General features: G+C 53.9%; 1 protein-coding gene and 1 long non-coding RNA gene across 6 annotated transcripts in view; one reads left to right on the forward strand and one right to left on the reverse strand.

Moving 5' to 3' along the window:
* The window catches only part of SULF2 (sulfatase 2), a 118,840-nt gene extending 116,498 nt beyond the window's left edge, over positions 1 to 2,342 (reverse strand). Inside the window, exon 1 of one of the 5 annotated variants that reach the window (XM_072801367.1) lies at positions 2,324 to 2,342. The gene's annotated coding sequence lies outside the window, so the exon portion shown is untranslated. Of the gene's footprint in view, positions 1 to 1,186; positions 1,311 to 1,691; positions 1,711 to 1,846; positions 1,981 to 2,232; positions 2,251 to 2,323 lie in introns of those variants that run through there. The other 4 variants (XM_072801364.1, XM_072801363.1, XM_072801368.1 and 1 more) reach the window with 4 other exon arrangements.
* LOC140618588 (uncharacterized) lies at positions 1,774 to 13,177 on the forward strand. Its single transcript, XR_012018656.1, has 3 exons — positions 1,774 to 1,989; positions 2,158 to 2,315; positions 10,840 to 13,177. It is a non-coding gene; the product is annotated as an uncharacterized lncRNA (long non-coding RNA).
* Positions 13,178 to 15,276: the final 2,099 nt, after the last annotated feature.

A 15,276-nucleotide genomic window follows, 5' to 3' on the forward strand; every position in this document is an offset into this window, starting at 1 on the left:
AGCACCCGCTCAAGAGCAGCCTCCCCTTCACTGCCCCAAAGGAAGGGAGGGTGGCACTGAGCGGCAGAGGCTGGGGCGGATGGAGGGGGCCGGGGTGGACACCCGGGCATGCACAGATGTGCAAATACCCAGGTTCAAGCGTAAGCTGAATGTAATTACTTGGTTAATTAAATATTGACTTTTAACTCAAAAAGTGATTAAAACAAGCTGCTGGAGAGAGAGGAGAGGGGGCAGGGAAGGATGCAGAACTGTCAGGAAGGAGGAAGGGGAGGCTGAGGGTCGTCCTACTGGGTGCAGGCGGCCGGGTCTTGTCTTTGGGCAGGTAGGAAATTGCAGAGAGGTCACTGTGCCCCACCAGGATTTGCGGGTGTCTCTTTACACTTTCCATATGTAGGACCGTGTCTCTTTACTAGGCTGCTCTCAGAGTGAAGCGATCAGGAACTAGACCCTGATCATCGCCTTTCCCTGGAACTAACGGGGGTTCCGGGCCCGAGGACATACTCCACAGACGCTTGCAGAACGAATGAATGAACTACTATAAAGAATTATCAAAAAACCAAAAAAAAAAAAAAAGATCCAGAAAAGAAAAAAAAAGTGCACTCCTAGAAATCGCCTCACTGTCCCTTCTGAAGGCCTCGGGAGCCTGGAGGCACCGCCGTCGCCAGGGCGAGGAGAACTGGCTCTGACCTGGCCTGGGAGGAAGTTTGTCGTTTCGATCCTGTCCGCGCGTCCCGGTCACGCGAAGCCCCGGCCCGGCGCCTCCCGGGTCCCGCCTGGACGAGCCCCACGTGCTCGGCTTCCGGCCGGTCCGCCCGCTCCCTGCACCCGAGGGGGTCGGGGGGTCGGGGGGTCGGGGGGTCGGGGCCCCCCACCCCCACCCCCCCCCACCCCGCGGCCGGCGCCCTCCGCGCTCGCTCCGCGGGTCAGGGCCGCGGTGGGAAGTCCTCGCCCGCCCGCCCGGCCGCCGGCGGGGTCAAGCGGGTCACCCCCCGCGGCTCGCCGGCGCCGGGGCCTCCGCACCCCCCCTCCTCCGCGCCGCGCAGGGGCCGGGGCAGGGCCGGGGCAGGGCCGGGGCAGCGCCGGGGCCGGGCGGTCGGGACCGGCCCCGCTCACCTGGGCGGCGCTGCGGCGGCTGAGGACCCGGCCCGGCCCCGCCCCGCCCACCCGCGCCCCGCGCCCCACTCACCCGCGCGCACGGCCCCGCCGGCCTCACCCCGCGCGGGGCGCCGCCGCCTCTGCCGCAGCCCGGCCGGGCCCCGGGGCGCAGGGGACTCCGCGCCGCTGCTGCTGCCGCCGCCGCCGCCGCATCCCCGGCGAGTGCCGCCGCCGCGCCTCCTCCCCGCCCTCCGCCTCCTCCCGCCCCTCCGCCCCCGCCCCCGCCCCCGGCCCCGCCGCCCCCGGCCCCCGCCCCCGCCCCCGCCCCCGCCCCGGCGCGCCGCCCTCGCCGAAGTCCGGCTCCGCGCCCCGCCCGGGCCGCTCGCGCATCGCCCCAGCCCGCGGGCCGCGCTGCCCCGGCCGCCCCCGCCCCCGCCCCCGCCCCGGCCCCGGCCCCGGCCCCGCCCTCTGGCCTCCGCGCCGGGAAAGGCGAGCGCGCGGGGGCGGGGGCGCCGGAGCCGGAGCGGCGGCGGCGGTGGGGGTGGGGGTGGGGGTCGGGCCCCCGCGGCGCTCCCCACCCCCCACCCCCGCGCTACCTCGGGCTCGGTGCACGCGTAGCCGGGCCGGCAGGTCCCCCGCCCCGGGGCGCACGGCCCGGGCCCCGAAGTCCGGCCGCCGACGCCTGGGGACCCGCGGGCCGCGCTCCCGCCGCCGAGCGCGCACCCCCGCCGGGACACGGACGCACACTCACCCGACACACACCAGCTCCCGCTCCCGCTCGCCCTCGGCGGAGAGTTGCAGCAGCTGCGGGTTCGCCCGGGGCCGGGGGGGCGCGTGTGCGCTGTGCGCGTGCAGACGGGGGGCGCATCGCTAACAAATCGAACCCGCCATAAAGTGAGGAGCGCGGCTGGCCGGGTCCGCGGGGGGCGGACGGGGGCGGACGGGGGCGGACGGGGGCGGACGGGGAGCGGGCTTGCCGCGGGCCGCCTTGCTCCTCCCCGGCCCGGCGCTCCCCGCGCAGCGACACGTTAATAAATGTTTCCTTTTATCCGCTTTCACAAGGGCCCGCCCGGGTCTGCAAACACCCGGCCGCCCTTTGCCGAGAGCCCGCCGGTCGGCTCGCCCCGCACCGCGCACCTGGCCCTGGAGCCGCCGGCTGCAGCCCGAGCGCCCAGCTAGACCGCAGGGTGAACTGCCCAGCGCCCCGGAGGCTTCCCGAGGTACTAACTTGAACTCCAGTGAAAAGAGCTGCCGTTGCCCAGAGATGGTCCGGGAATGGGAGAGAAAGGAGAAACCGGCTTCCTCCTCCGAAAGGGGAGGAATCCGACTCAAGGTGGTGCTGTCCACCGCGGTTTCCACGGTCCCCGGTGCCACAGCAGAGGCCGGAGGGGGACGGGGCTGACCCGGGTGGGCAAGGAGCCGGCGGACAACCACCCGACCACCGGGCAGCACAGAGAGGGCGCTGAGCTGCCGAGGGGAGACAGACGCTGCCGCAGTTAGGTGCGCTTGTAGGCACCGGCGACTTAGTGTAGACCTAATAATCTTACAAGGGGAGTATTCTTGTGCCCAAAACACAGATATGGAGGCCGAGTCACAGAGAGCTTAAGTAACCGGCCCAAGGTCAGACACTTGTTAAATGACGGACCCGGGATTTGAACCGGAGAAGCTGGGCTCCAGGGTTTTGCTAAGTCCCAGGCCACTTACTTTGCAGCTCTGCATCTCTTTTCTCTGCCTTAGTGCAAGTTAGGGGTGTCGTACTTAGTAAATAAAAATAGAGGAGGGTCCTGTTGGGTACCGAAATGTCTTTGTCTATTTGGCATTCAAATTGGATGTTCTAACCCAGCTGGAGGCGCTAGAGTCCCCACCTTAACCTCCCTTCTTAGCCACCCCAGATCAATTTACAGTCTAGATAAATCAGGAAAACCTGAAACTTCTTCTTCTTCATTTTTTTTTTAAAGCAAATTCTGACCTCGCTTTTGGTACCACTGAGGTTGCTGACCTTCTTTCTGCCTTTCTTTTGCCTTAGAACAAAATGCCAGGCTTGCTTCTTTGTCATCACGGACCAAAAAATAATGGGGACTCCCTTCCCTTCTGCTTCATCTCTGCGGAAGGAAGGACACATTTACTGCAGAGCTTCTAGTACAGCGCAGTCTAGTCGAAGCATCAAAGAGGCCATGGTTGTAATTTAAAATGTTCTAGTAGCTGCATGAGAAAGTGAAAAAAGGAGGAGGCAAATTACTTTTAATAATATGCTTAACCTAGCCTATCCAAAATATCACTTCAACATGCAATCAATATAAAAATTATTAATGAGACCTTTTACGTTCCTTTTTCTTATGGCGTCTTTGGCATCCGGTGTATGTTTTACACTTACCAAGTCTCAAAATTCCGACCGGCCACATGGGGCTGGGATTCCCATAGGAGACAGTAAGTACAGTTCCAGTAGATTCTGTGCTCTGTTGCTGAGTGTTTCTATCAGGTTATCTTATGTCATCCTCGTAACAATTTTTCAAGAAACTCATGCTTACAAAGGTCAAGGGCCGTGCCCAAGGTCACAAAGTTGGCAAGTGGGATTTTAACCCATTTGAGACTATGCCTGGCTTTGGAACATGTATCTCCTGTGACAGTTTTCTACCTGGGTCCTCCGAGCCCCGTGGGGTAAGTCTGGGGCCTGGAGTGGGGAGGGAGGTAAGATCTGTCTCTTGCCTGCTTTTTACATTGGAGAATATTTCAGAGGTTGGGAGATGTCTACCACAAAAAAGTTAAAAAATACACTGCCTTCCTTTAGGCCTCAAGTTCATGAACGCAGCTCTCCTTTTCCCTAAATGGGCCCTGCCCACAATTTTCTCCTCCATCCTCCTCTCCCCATCAGGGAACCCCAGGAGAGGAGGGGCAGCTCACAGTCCCCTACACGGGGCTGTAGGTGGGGTGGAGGTGGAGGTGATGTCATTTGATTATCATTTTTAGATATTTATTCTTTCCATTGTTGCTGTTCAAAGACCAAACATCTGTGTTTTGCCCCTTATCCTTCCTTAGGAAGGAGACAGATCTTGTGTGTGTCTCTTTGTGTATATCTGTGTGCACGGACACATGTCCGTGTGTGTGTATGTGCGCCTGTGCACATGTACGTGTGCAAGCACATGTGCGTGTCCTCACTGTAGGCAGACGCTATGGATCCGGTTTCAGGTGAGGACTTCACTCACCAGCTCAGAGGCTCCCAGAGTCAAAGGTCTGCAAAGCGCCCTCTGGCCACGTCTCACTCCCATAATTCACAGCAAACTCCCTGGTCCTCTGGGTCTGAGGCCTCAGCCTGATTTTTCCAGCTCCCTTCCAGGCAGGAGGGGGCTCAGTGTGTGCCTGGGAGACGAGGGGGGACTCAGGGGCTCAGATGTCTCCCAGCCTGGGAAGTCGCTCAGCCACTGTGCAGGGCCCGGGTGGGGCCCCAGTGTGATTCTCGGGACCCTCCGGCCTCCTGACAGTCCAGCCCCGGCCCGTCTCCAACCCCATGGCCCGGGACAGCCTCTCCTCTCCTGTCCCTCGCCACCCTGATGGCACCCCTCTCTGTGAGCGTCCTGGCTGGATAATCGGGCTTTTCAGGCTCCTCCTGCCAGTCCTGACTCCCCCCCCCCCCCCCCCTCGCTGGTCTAACCTCGCGGGGACCTTTCTGTTGACACCCACACGCCTCATTTCATCCTTCCGGGAGTTCCTTGGCGGCCCTCTGCGCACAAGGCCTGGCCGGCTCTACCCCCCTCGCAAAGCCAGAATGCTGCTTTATTTCCGGAACTCCTATACAACAATTAAAAAAAAAAAAAAAAAAAAAAAAAAAAAGAATCACTCCTGCTGTGTGTTTTCACAGTCAAGAGGCTGAAACTCAATCTGATTGTCCGAGCACTTCTGGCTGCGTTTGGGTTGGAGGAGATGGGATTTTATGAGGTTGTAAAAGTCAAGCTTTTAACATGTCTCAAACAAATTGGCGTGTGAAGGAGAAGCATTAAAAGTAGAAACATGGCTGCAGAGGGGGGGCCTGGGAATGTGAGTGAGCCCCCAAACCGGGGCACAGGTGGCTTTAATAACCCGAGCCAGTTTGGCACAGAAGCAGCAGAGGTCACGGAGTCACCCACCGCCAGGGGCTTGGGATCCAACTTCTCTCAGCTCCTGAGTGGGGACAGTTTTGCACGGGTTTTAAAAGACAAATCCCAGCATCATCCATAACGTGACACATTTGTGGTTAATTCTGCGGAGTTTTCACTTAGACCCAAGCTGTCTTGTCGGTAGAAATGCAATCGCATTAGGGAGAAACTGTTTATATTTCTTGAGATACTGTGATAATGAAAAACAGCCACCATAAACCCCCATTAAGTCAGAAGAACATTAATTGTATTTCATGCTGCCTCCCTGGGCTGGCTCGCTGACACAGACGTACTTTTACTTCAGCAAAACAGGGCTAATCTTTGCAGCACGGTACCCATTTCCCCCCTTAATTACACGTAATTGTATAGTCTAATTTATTCTAACGCCCGACGCCTAAAAGTGCACATTCATGAATCAAGGGTTAGATTGGGAGGTAGGAGAATTATAAATGGGTGTAATTGCAGTCTCCTGGGGGCTGCTTATGAGTGATCTCAAAGAGCCATGATGTTTATTCTGAATTCTTACCAATGAAAGACGGTCGCGCTGCCTCCAGTAAGGAACACAGATAACAGTGACAATTTGTCTAGTTGCTTAACAATACGCTGCTCGTTCTCTTTGGGATAAGTAGGCAAAAAAAAAGATTAAATACGTGAATCTCGTGTAATTTGTGATGTGATGAAACGGGGCACACAAGCATTAATCCACAGGTAATTGAGTATTAAAAATGAGTAACGTGGCCCCGGGCAGCACAGCTGCAAATCTGTGGACAAGGTAGGGTTCTGTCTTCTATTTTTACTCTAGAAAAAAAAAAAAAAACTCAAACCAAGAAGTTGAAGGAATAGTACAGTGGGTATGCTATACCTTCCACCTGGAATCAACAGTTGTTAATGTTTTGCCACATGTGGATTGTGTGTTGCCGCACCATTTGAAAAAAAAAAAAAAAAGTCATCATGGCACATCACCCCTTGCGACCTGAGCGTGCATCTCCTGCGAATAAGCTGGTCTCCCAGATTACCGCCCCTTCATTATCACACCTGAGGAAATGAACAGTAATTCCATAATCATTCCCCAGCTGGCTCACATTAACAGAGCCACAAGGGTGTCTTTCTCTTTATTCCTTAAGCCTCTTTCTGCCTCAGGGCCTTTGCACTTGCCAGTGCCCTCTCTCTGCTTTGGCTCCTTGTCATCATTCAGATCTCATCTCAGATGTCACCTCTCCGAGAGTGCTCTCCTGCCTGTTGTACCTAAAGATGTTTCCTGGTCTCCTGCACTCTCTATTCTCCCTTATTTTGTTGCCTTTCTATACACGCCACGTATAAAAAATTCTGTTTTTATTCCGTGTCTATGACCACAGTCCATTTAGCGCCTCCTCCCCCATCTGCACCCCACACTAGCTGCAGGAGAGCAGGGGCTGCGTCTGGTTTGTCTGCTGTCATAGGCCTAGCGCCCATTACAGTGTTTGGCACACAGTCGGTATTCCATAGGTATTTGTGAAACAAATGAATGAATATAGCTGTGTGTGATGTTTTCAAACAGAAGTGGTAAAACAGAGAGGTTGGGACCCCAGTGTTCAGAGGCAAAGCCACAGAGGTTCAGTCCCAGGACTACCACTCACCAGTTGTGTGTTGCTCTGGGCCTCCGTCCTTTAAATTCCTCTGCCAAATGGGCATAATGACATAGTCTCTACTTCCTTGGGTTGTTGTGACTTATTAATGAGTTTATATACAAAGTGCTTAGAACAGTGCTTGGCACATAACAACCAGCCTTCCTTGTGCACTTATAATTAATGTTAAGTCGGCTGGCCAGAGGCCTGTGATTTTAAGCACCGTTGGCCATGCACAGGCTCACACAGAAACGGCCTCCAAGCATAATGCCCCAGGGAAAACTTCTTGGAAGTGCTGATGTGGCCACACTGTTGGCCACATGCTGCCCTCTGAGAGGCTGGTCAGGTCAACATTTGGCCTGGGAAAGGCTCTGCTTGTTTACAGTGGGCATCTGAGCTGATGCGTCAGGGCCCGTTGCTAAATATTTTGGCTCACACCTCTGAGTCTGGGCCCTTGGAGGCTCACACAGGAGTGAGGCATGAGAACTGGGGGCAGGAGGGGACAAAGGAACCTCCTCTCCCCGTTGGAGGAGAGTGAACCAGTGGCATGGGGTTTGACTCTGCAGGTCTCCTCTCTCTGCCCTTGGAGGGTAGACTGTTAGGAATTTTACCTTATTATTGGCCTGTGCATTAAAAAAAAAAAAAGGATATTCAGTACAGATGAACATATGCAGGGGCATGTAGGGAGATACAAGTTTTTAAGCTAAAGTTGCAATAACATATGAGTTAGGAATCAGGGAAAATGTTTGGAAATTTGAACAATAAAAATTGCATCTGACTGGAAATAAGATAGTTTATCCCGGAGAGTGTGCATGGAATACATAGATATTTACTTTGGTGGGAGAAAGGGGATGCTTTCAGGGTCTGTTTGTCCAGTTTTATAACAAGAACTCTACTTTCCTTTGGGGAAACTGGTTCCTACTCTATTTTTAATCCCTGAGCCTCTGTGGTGGGGCTCTGGCCCCTTGCTCCAGATTTGGGCACAGGCCTCAGACTCGGCCAATCTGTGTGCTCCACGCTCTGACCAGTGATTGATTGGTTCAGACATGGGCACATGATCCATTTTGAGCCATTGGGAATCAATGGCCCATTTTCATTTGCTCTATTGAGTGACAGGAGCTTTCTTACTTCTGGGTTTGAATTGGGTGATCCTTAAGAAGCCACCAGATGCCACGTGTAGGCTTAGACCTGAAGCAGAAGCAGAGCCATGAGGTAGACAAACTGTACTGTGATTTTAAGGCGGCACCCAACATTCCTGCCTCTCTGGTACACGGGCCCTGTAATGGTGTACATTCCCTCCCCTTGTGCGTGGGCAGGACTATGCATATGACACGTTTCATTCCCATGATTAGGTTAAGGGGAAGGGATTTTGAAGATGTAATTCAGTTGAACTTGAATGAATCAAAAGAGGGATAGTCCTGGGCAAGCCTGACCCAATCAGGTGTAAATCCTTAAAGGGACCGAGCCTTTCCTGGAATCAGAGACGCTCCAGCTGGCCAGGAAAGGGCAAAATTCCATCCTATGGAAAAGGCCCCTTGGCAGGGTGTGGCTTTTGCATGACAGACGGCAAACAAGCAGGAATCATTGTCCTATAACTAAAAGTTGAACTAAGTTCTTCCACGGCCGGGGGTGTAGAAGAGGACCCAGAGTGTGAAATGACATTGAAGCCAGACCCTGATCTCAGTCTGCTGTGGCCCTGAGCAGAAGATCCAGCCAACCCATGGCCAGATTTCTGACCCATGGGGACAGTGCGATAATAAATCCAAATTGGCTTAAGCTGCCAAGTTTGTGGCAATTTGTCATGCAGCAATAGGAAACAAGTGCATGTGTGAAAACCTAGGTCAAGCTATGCCTGAAGCTGGAAAGATAACACTGGAACTTTCAATTATGTGAGCCAATAAATCCTCCCATTCCACCTCGTTTTTTTTTTTTTTTTTTTTTTTTTTTAAGCAGAATTCCAGGACTGCATCCCACTGACCTGGCTTATTTTCCACATGTCTGCCTGAACAAGTCATTTAGCCCCGGGACATAACACAGGGCACTGAAATTGGCCCTGTCTGGGTCACGGGCCTGAGTTGGGAGCTGTGTGCTTGTGTGACTTGCCATCATTTCATGGGTATCTTACACCTTGACCCTGAAGATACAGACTTCTGTCCACAACCTCTGTATCCTTTTTGATCCTCTCCTGGTCACTGTGGAGGCTGTGAGAAGCATCCTGGTTTAGGGCCGGTGTTGGTAGACTTTTAACATAAAGGGACAGAGTAAAGGGTTCCAGCCTTGTGGGCCACATGCCTCTTCCTCCTCTTCTTCCTCCTTCCCACCCCCCCATGCTCAGGAGCCCCCGAGGAACCCCCAGAGCTGACACATAGACATCACCATGTCACACCTGCACAGTCCCTGTGGTGGCACCTGGTGGCACCTTAGACTTGTTTCTTGGAAGAGGCCTGGGGTCTTGATGGAGGCACAGTTACTGTAGGAAGTGGGGCAGAAAGGGGCCACAGCTGTCCCCAGGTCATCTGGTCCTAGCAAGGTTTCCTAGGGTCCCGTTCTCACTGTACTGAGTTGAATAATAGTGTCTGTCTGGAACTCAGGTCCATCCAGAATCTCAGAACGTGACCTTATTTGGAGAAAGGGTCTTTGCAGATGTAAATAGTTAAGATGAGGTCATACAGGATAAGGGTGGGCCCAGCCCCGAGCCCCCAGCCCAATGACTGGTGTCCTTGTAAGAAGAGAAAACAGGGACATAGACACAGGGAAGGAGGCAGGCTCGAGAGGGATGCAGCTGTAAGCCCAGGAACGCTGAGGACTGTGGGCAAGTGCCAGAAGCTGGAGGAGGCAAGGAAGGATCCTCCCTGGAACCTCTGGAGAGAGTGTGACCCTAAGGACATTTTGATTTCAGACATATGGCCTCCAGGACTCTAAGACAGAATACATTTCTGTGGTTTGAAGCCACCCAGTTTGTGATGGTTGTTAGGGCAGCCCCAGAAAATGAATGGAGTCATTCCTCCTCCCTTAGGGTAAATATATGAGTGATGGTGGCAGTGAAATGAAATGCCTGGAGTCCCCATGACATTAGAGTGTGGGTCTCAGCCCAGGCCTCGAACCAGAGAGTCTGATTTAACGGGGGTAGCCATGGGCCTAGATGTGGGTATTTTTTCAAAAACAACTTTATTGAAATATAGTTTACATACCATAAAATTCACCCACTTTAAGCACATGCTGATTGATTTTTAAATTTCCCGAGTTGTGCAACGATCACCATAAATTCAGTTCTAGAGCTTTCTCATGACCCCTCCTAATAAGGTCCCTCATGGGCATGGATTGTTTTAAAGCTCCCAAGACGATTCTAATCTGTGGTGGGGCTGAGAGCCCTGCTCAGGGGTGGGGACCTCAGGAAACACAGGAGAGTGGCTTAAGTTTGCCCAGAGGGTGCAGAGGCTCCCCAGCACCTACTCACTGATGTAAGTGTTGTGGGTAACTTAAAAGATTGTAAATAAAACCCCAGAGGATTAGTGGTTGTGGGGAAGGTGGGAAGGGTGAGGTGGGTGGGGATAGGGATGGAGGGCTGCTGGGATGGGTTGGCCAAAGCCCAGGCCCAGGCCTAGAAGGGTCCATATGGGCTGTGGATAGTGCTGGGGGTGCATGAGGGGGGAGGCGGGGATAAGGAGGAAGGGGCACACTCCAGGTGTCCACCTTGGAGGATGGGGGCTAGGAACTGGGATAGCTGTGGGGGAGCCTGCCTACATGACCCCCCCCTCCCCCGGCGTGGCCCAGAGCCCGGCACATGGGAGTCACTGTCCCCAGAGGCTTCTGAAGCACCATCCCCAGGGATACACTGCGGGCCCAACACAGAGGAGACTGAAGGACCCAGGAGTTCTGCTCCTTCCACCTTGGCACAGTTCTCTGAGCCTGGGAGGACTCTGCAGAGTGGCTGGGGTAGCTCTGTCCTGCTCAGTGTCCAGGGCTGGTCCCTTCTAGCCACCCAAAGTGTGCCTTTACCTTCCTTCCAGCAGGACCTTACCTCGCCCCATGGCTCAGGCCTGAGAAGTGCCTCCTGTCAGTCACGGTGCCGTCCCTTGCATGGCTTGGCAACATCTCTGTCACTTGGCACCCAGGCTTATCCTCGTCCTGTGATTGCTCCTGGTGACTCATCCATTTGTGCTTATATCCGGTCGTCTGTGGCTCGGGCAGGTGCCGTGCCCATGAGAGCTGGGCTGCCGACCAAGACGGCAGCAGAGGCCTCTGCCATGAGCTGGATTTATCCTGGTCTGTCCCCTTCACCTTGGAGAGAGCACTTAGGCATAGATCACCCCCCTTCGCAGTGATCGCTTACGGCGTATGTCAGTAGGAACGTGGTTGCTGATGGGAGACCCCCTTTGGCTAGCGAAGACAAGAAAGGGGTTTTGTTGAAAGTTCTTAAGTATCCTCAGATCCTCAGAAGGGTCAGAATGCAGGCTTTGAAGCTGGACAGCCAGGAAAGACTTCAACCACACCGTAGGGGCTGCTCTGGCAACACCGCACTGCCGCCGCGTCCATCCTGATGACATTGGGCTTGGACTCTGAAGGCTCAGTCACTGCTGAGCTCCAGGAAGAACTGAAAGCTTCGCCACAGTGTTTTCTAGAAGCTCAGATCCCTTGGGCACAGCCACCACCACACAAAGCCACATACTGAAGTCCTGTCTCCCATGGGTGTGTCTGATTAGCAGAACCTGGGCCACATGACTGCATCCCAACTGTGAAGTGCGGGGATTTGAGTTTCTGGAATTGGCCTGGGAAGGTGAGAATCATCATGGGATGTTAGAGAGAGGGGATTGGGTGGCCACAAACACAAGACAAACACCTGCTCCACCTGCGGCAGGCTGGACAACAGGCCGAGCACTCCGTGTCTCTCATTCTACCCTTGTCCTTATAGTTAGGGAACCAAGTATCAGCAAGGGGAAGTGACGTGTCCCAGGTTGCAAGGAGCCCAGACTCTAGAACCTTCATCCACCTTCCAAACTCAGGGTTAGATGGAAAAATATCAACAGATCCCCAGCCACCTACATGCACTAATGCTGGCCTGGGGCCCCAACCACAAGGGAACCATTTTGTGTGGCAAATGCAGTCACAGGGTGAGCTCTGTTCTCTTGCTCACTCACTCCTTTGATTGAAGCAGGAAACCACTTACGGTTCGTCCATCCATTCACAGCCAGATCTTACGAAATTCGTCATGTGCTCATGGTCAGAGGGCTTGGGCTCTGGTGCAGCTTCCTGCTGCTCGGCCTTGGGCCTCGTGCATTCTCGAGCCTCATCTGTAAAATGGGCATCCAAATCTCTCCCCACTGTCTTCCCTCCAAGACTGTCATCTGGATCAAACGTAAGAGTGCAGAGTCAATGAGTGAACTGCAGGACAGCTCTTGCTTCATTGATCTTATTCCTCACCAGCAACCTGTGGATAAAGGAATCTGAATGCCTGTTGGCAGTTGCAGTCACTCTGCTTCAAAAGGAGAGATGAGCAGGGCCATAGGAGCTCTCGGTGTTGTCTGCTCAGAAAATACTGGATGAAGGCTTGTTTCTTTGCCTTGAATGGAGACCACACCCCATGGACCATTAACAGATGCTACTGGGGACGGATGGCCACAGTCTGTCTGCGTCCACCTGGGTGCAGGCAGCAGCAAAGACCCCCAAACAGTGCCATTCTTGTGTTATCCACAGGCAGAGTGCTGGTCCCGCAGGGCAGTTCAGAGCAGGAAGCCAAGCCTCCCTGGGGGGGAGATGTGGACAGGGAAGGCCCATGGGCTGCTGGGGAGGGGCGCCCACTGGGGCAGACTGGCCTGGCCTTGGAGCTGCTACGGGAGGTGCCTTGATCAGGGTTATCGGAGAGCCCAGCAGCCTTGCACATCTGTGGTGAGATGCTCCATAGCTCAGCCTCAGAGCCTCAGGCCCCAAATGTGACTCTCATGACCCTGCTTCCAGAGGCTTAGAGTCCAGCAGGTGAGAAAGATAGATCGACCAAGCTCAACACCAGCCTGCAGCAGAGCATCTTCATTTTTACTGACATCTGCTGTTTTCTTTCCCTCACCAGCAGAAACTCGGTTTTCTTTGGGTGGCGATGTACCACCCTGAAGAGGCGGTGTAAGCTTTTAAGCCAGAGTTTCTCCGAGGGGGTCATTGGACCAGCAGCATCAGCGTCACCTGGGAACTTGTTAGAAATGCAGACTCTTGGGATGCCCGGGTGGCTCAGTGGTTCAGTGTCTGCCTTGGGCTCAGGTTGTGATCCCAGAGTCCCGGGATCGAGTCCTGCATCAGGCTCCCTGCATGGACCCTGCTTCTCCCTCTGCCTGTGTCTCTGCTTCTCTCTTTGTGTTTCTCATGAATAAATAAGTAAAAAAATCTTAAAAAAAAAAAAGTGCAGACTCTTGGCCCACTTCGTGCCAGCTGATCCTGACTCTGAGGGTGGGGCCAGCAATCTGCCTAAATTGCTACCCACCCCCCCACCCCCCAGCCAATCATATGTGTGGGCACACGGCCAGTTCTTGCCTGTGAGATGTGAGGAGGTTCCACTGGGGGCTTTGGGGAAATAGTTTTCTTCTTGGTAAAAAGGTAGAAATCTTAGAAGGTGGGGGTTCAGCCTTGGGGGCTCTTTCCTGCCTTCCTAGAAGTAGACTAGTGTGCACATGTGCCTGGTGCTAGAGAGAGGCATCACATGGCCAGGAGGTGGTGGTGTCACTGATGGGCTGAGGGTGACTGGAAAGATCTAGAACTGCCCAACCACTTGGGGACTTGGGGACCTTGTATTAAGAAAAGAGTAAAGTGCCCTCACAGCCTTGCTACCTGTTGCCAGGAGCATCTCCACAGACCCTGGTTCGTGGGAGTGACGATGAGCCGAGTACTGACACTAACGTATCCCGGCCTTATTATGATGCTATATAAGGCCTTTTCTTCCTCTACCTTTTCCACATGGGCAATTTAACACTGTTTAACCACCTCACACCCGATAGTATGGCGACTATCAGAAACTCCAGGGAATAACAGGTGTTGGTGAGGATGTGGAGAAATTGGAACTCTTGTACACTGGTTGGGGTGGGATGTAAAATGGTGTAGCCACCATGGAAAACAGGATGGCAGTTCCTCAAGAAATTAAAAATAGGGTTACCATATGACTCAGCAATTCTACTTCTGGGTATATGCACAAAAGAATCGAATCTGAGGGCCTCAGAGAGATGTGTGTACACCCGTATTTAGAGCAACATTGTTCACAGTGGTCAAAAGGTGGAAGCAATCCAAGTATCCACTGATGGATGGTTAAGATGGTAAATTTTGTGTACGTTTTACCACAATAAAAAACCCCAAAACAAAATCAAACAAGAAACACACACACACACACACACACACACACACACACACACACCCCTCTTAGAACCCACATCCGTTTCCTCATTTACAGCTGCCCACAGATGATCTCTAGAACTCTTGCCTCTCCTCTGAGTTCTGGTCCCAAATATCCCACGGGCTTCTTGACACCATCACCTGGATCTTATGAAGGCAGCTCAAAGTCCAATGCGCCTGAGTCTGAACTCATGACCTCCTTCCCCAAACCCATTCCTCTTGTTTTTGGGGTGCCTGACACTTGGTTATAAGTCAGAAGTCAGCCTCTTCCTCAGCCTCCTCCCCCACCTGAATCCGTTGTAAATTCCTGGCGATCGCCTTTCTTGAACACCGGCCAAGGGCAGCCACCCTGTCCAATCTCCTCCAGTATCACCACTGATGACAGCAGTGGGGCCCGACTGGGCTCCCTCTGATTGCCCTGGCACCACCCAGACCCATGCTTCAGGGCAGAGCCAGAGTGAGTTTTTCCAACTGCAGATCTGATTGACTCCATTTGAGTTTCACTTGCAGATTTAATCAGTGCCATATGAAAAGATTTCACGGAAAAATCCAGCCCCTCCCAGAGTAAATTGCCGTGCAGGCTCTCCTGAGTTGATTTCACATCTAGTTATACCAGTAAGCTGACGGAGGCTCTCAGATCGGGGGGCTGACGTTGGGGCCTGGGGGTGGGACGAATGTCACCGAGGATCTGTGCCTTAGATGGGGATGTCCCAGGTGCAGACTCTGAGACAAGAATTCGAGAGCACGTAGTTTATTTGGGAGGTGATTCCAGGAAACACCAGCTAGGAGCAGGGAGCGAGAGCGGGGAAGGAGCTAGCGATCCAGGGCCTGTTATTAAGCCTGCTGGTTGGGAGGACAGCTGGAGTTCACCCCCACAGAGAAAGTCTGGGAGGTGGAGCCGATCACATGGGGATGAGTTGCCCCAGGAGCCGGGGACACTAACTCTGATGTCATTCTCTGGGGGTTGCTGCAGGGGGTGTTAATTCTCTGGCACCTTCTGCCTGCCTCGTGTGGGCTAAGTGGTCTGCTGAGGTTGTGTTCAAAAGCCCTCAGGCAAGGAGCAGCAGATATTGGCAGCT

Source organism: Canis lupus, chromosome 26, assembly GCF_048164855.1.
Source record: "Canis lupus baileyi chromosome 26, mCanLup2.hap1, whole genome shotgun sequence".
Classification (NCBI taxonomy): Eukaryota; Metazoa; Chordata; class Mammalia; order Carnivora; family Canidae; genus Canis; species Canis lupus.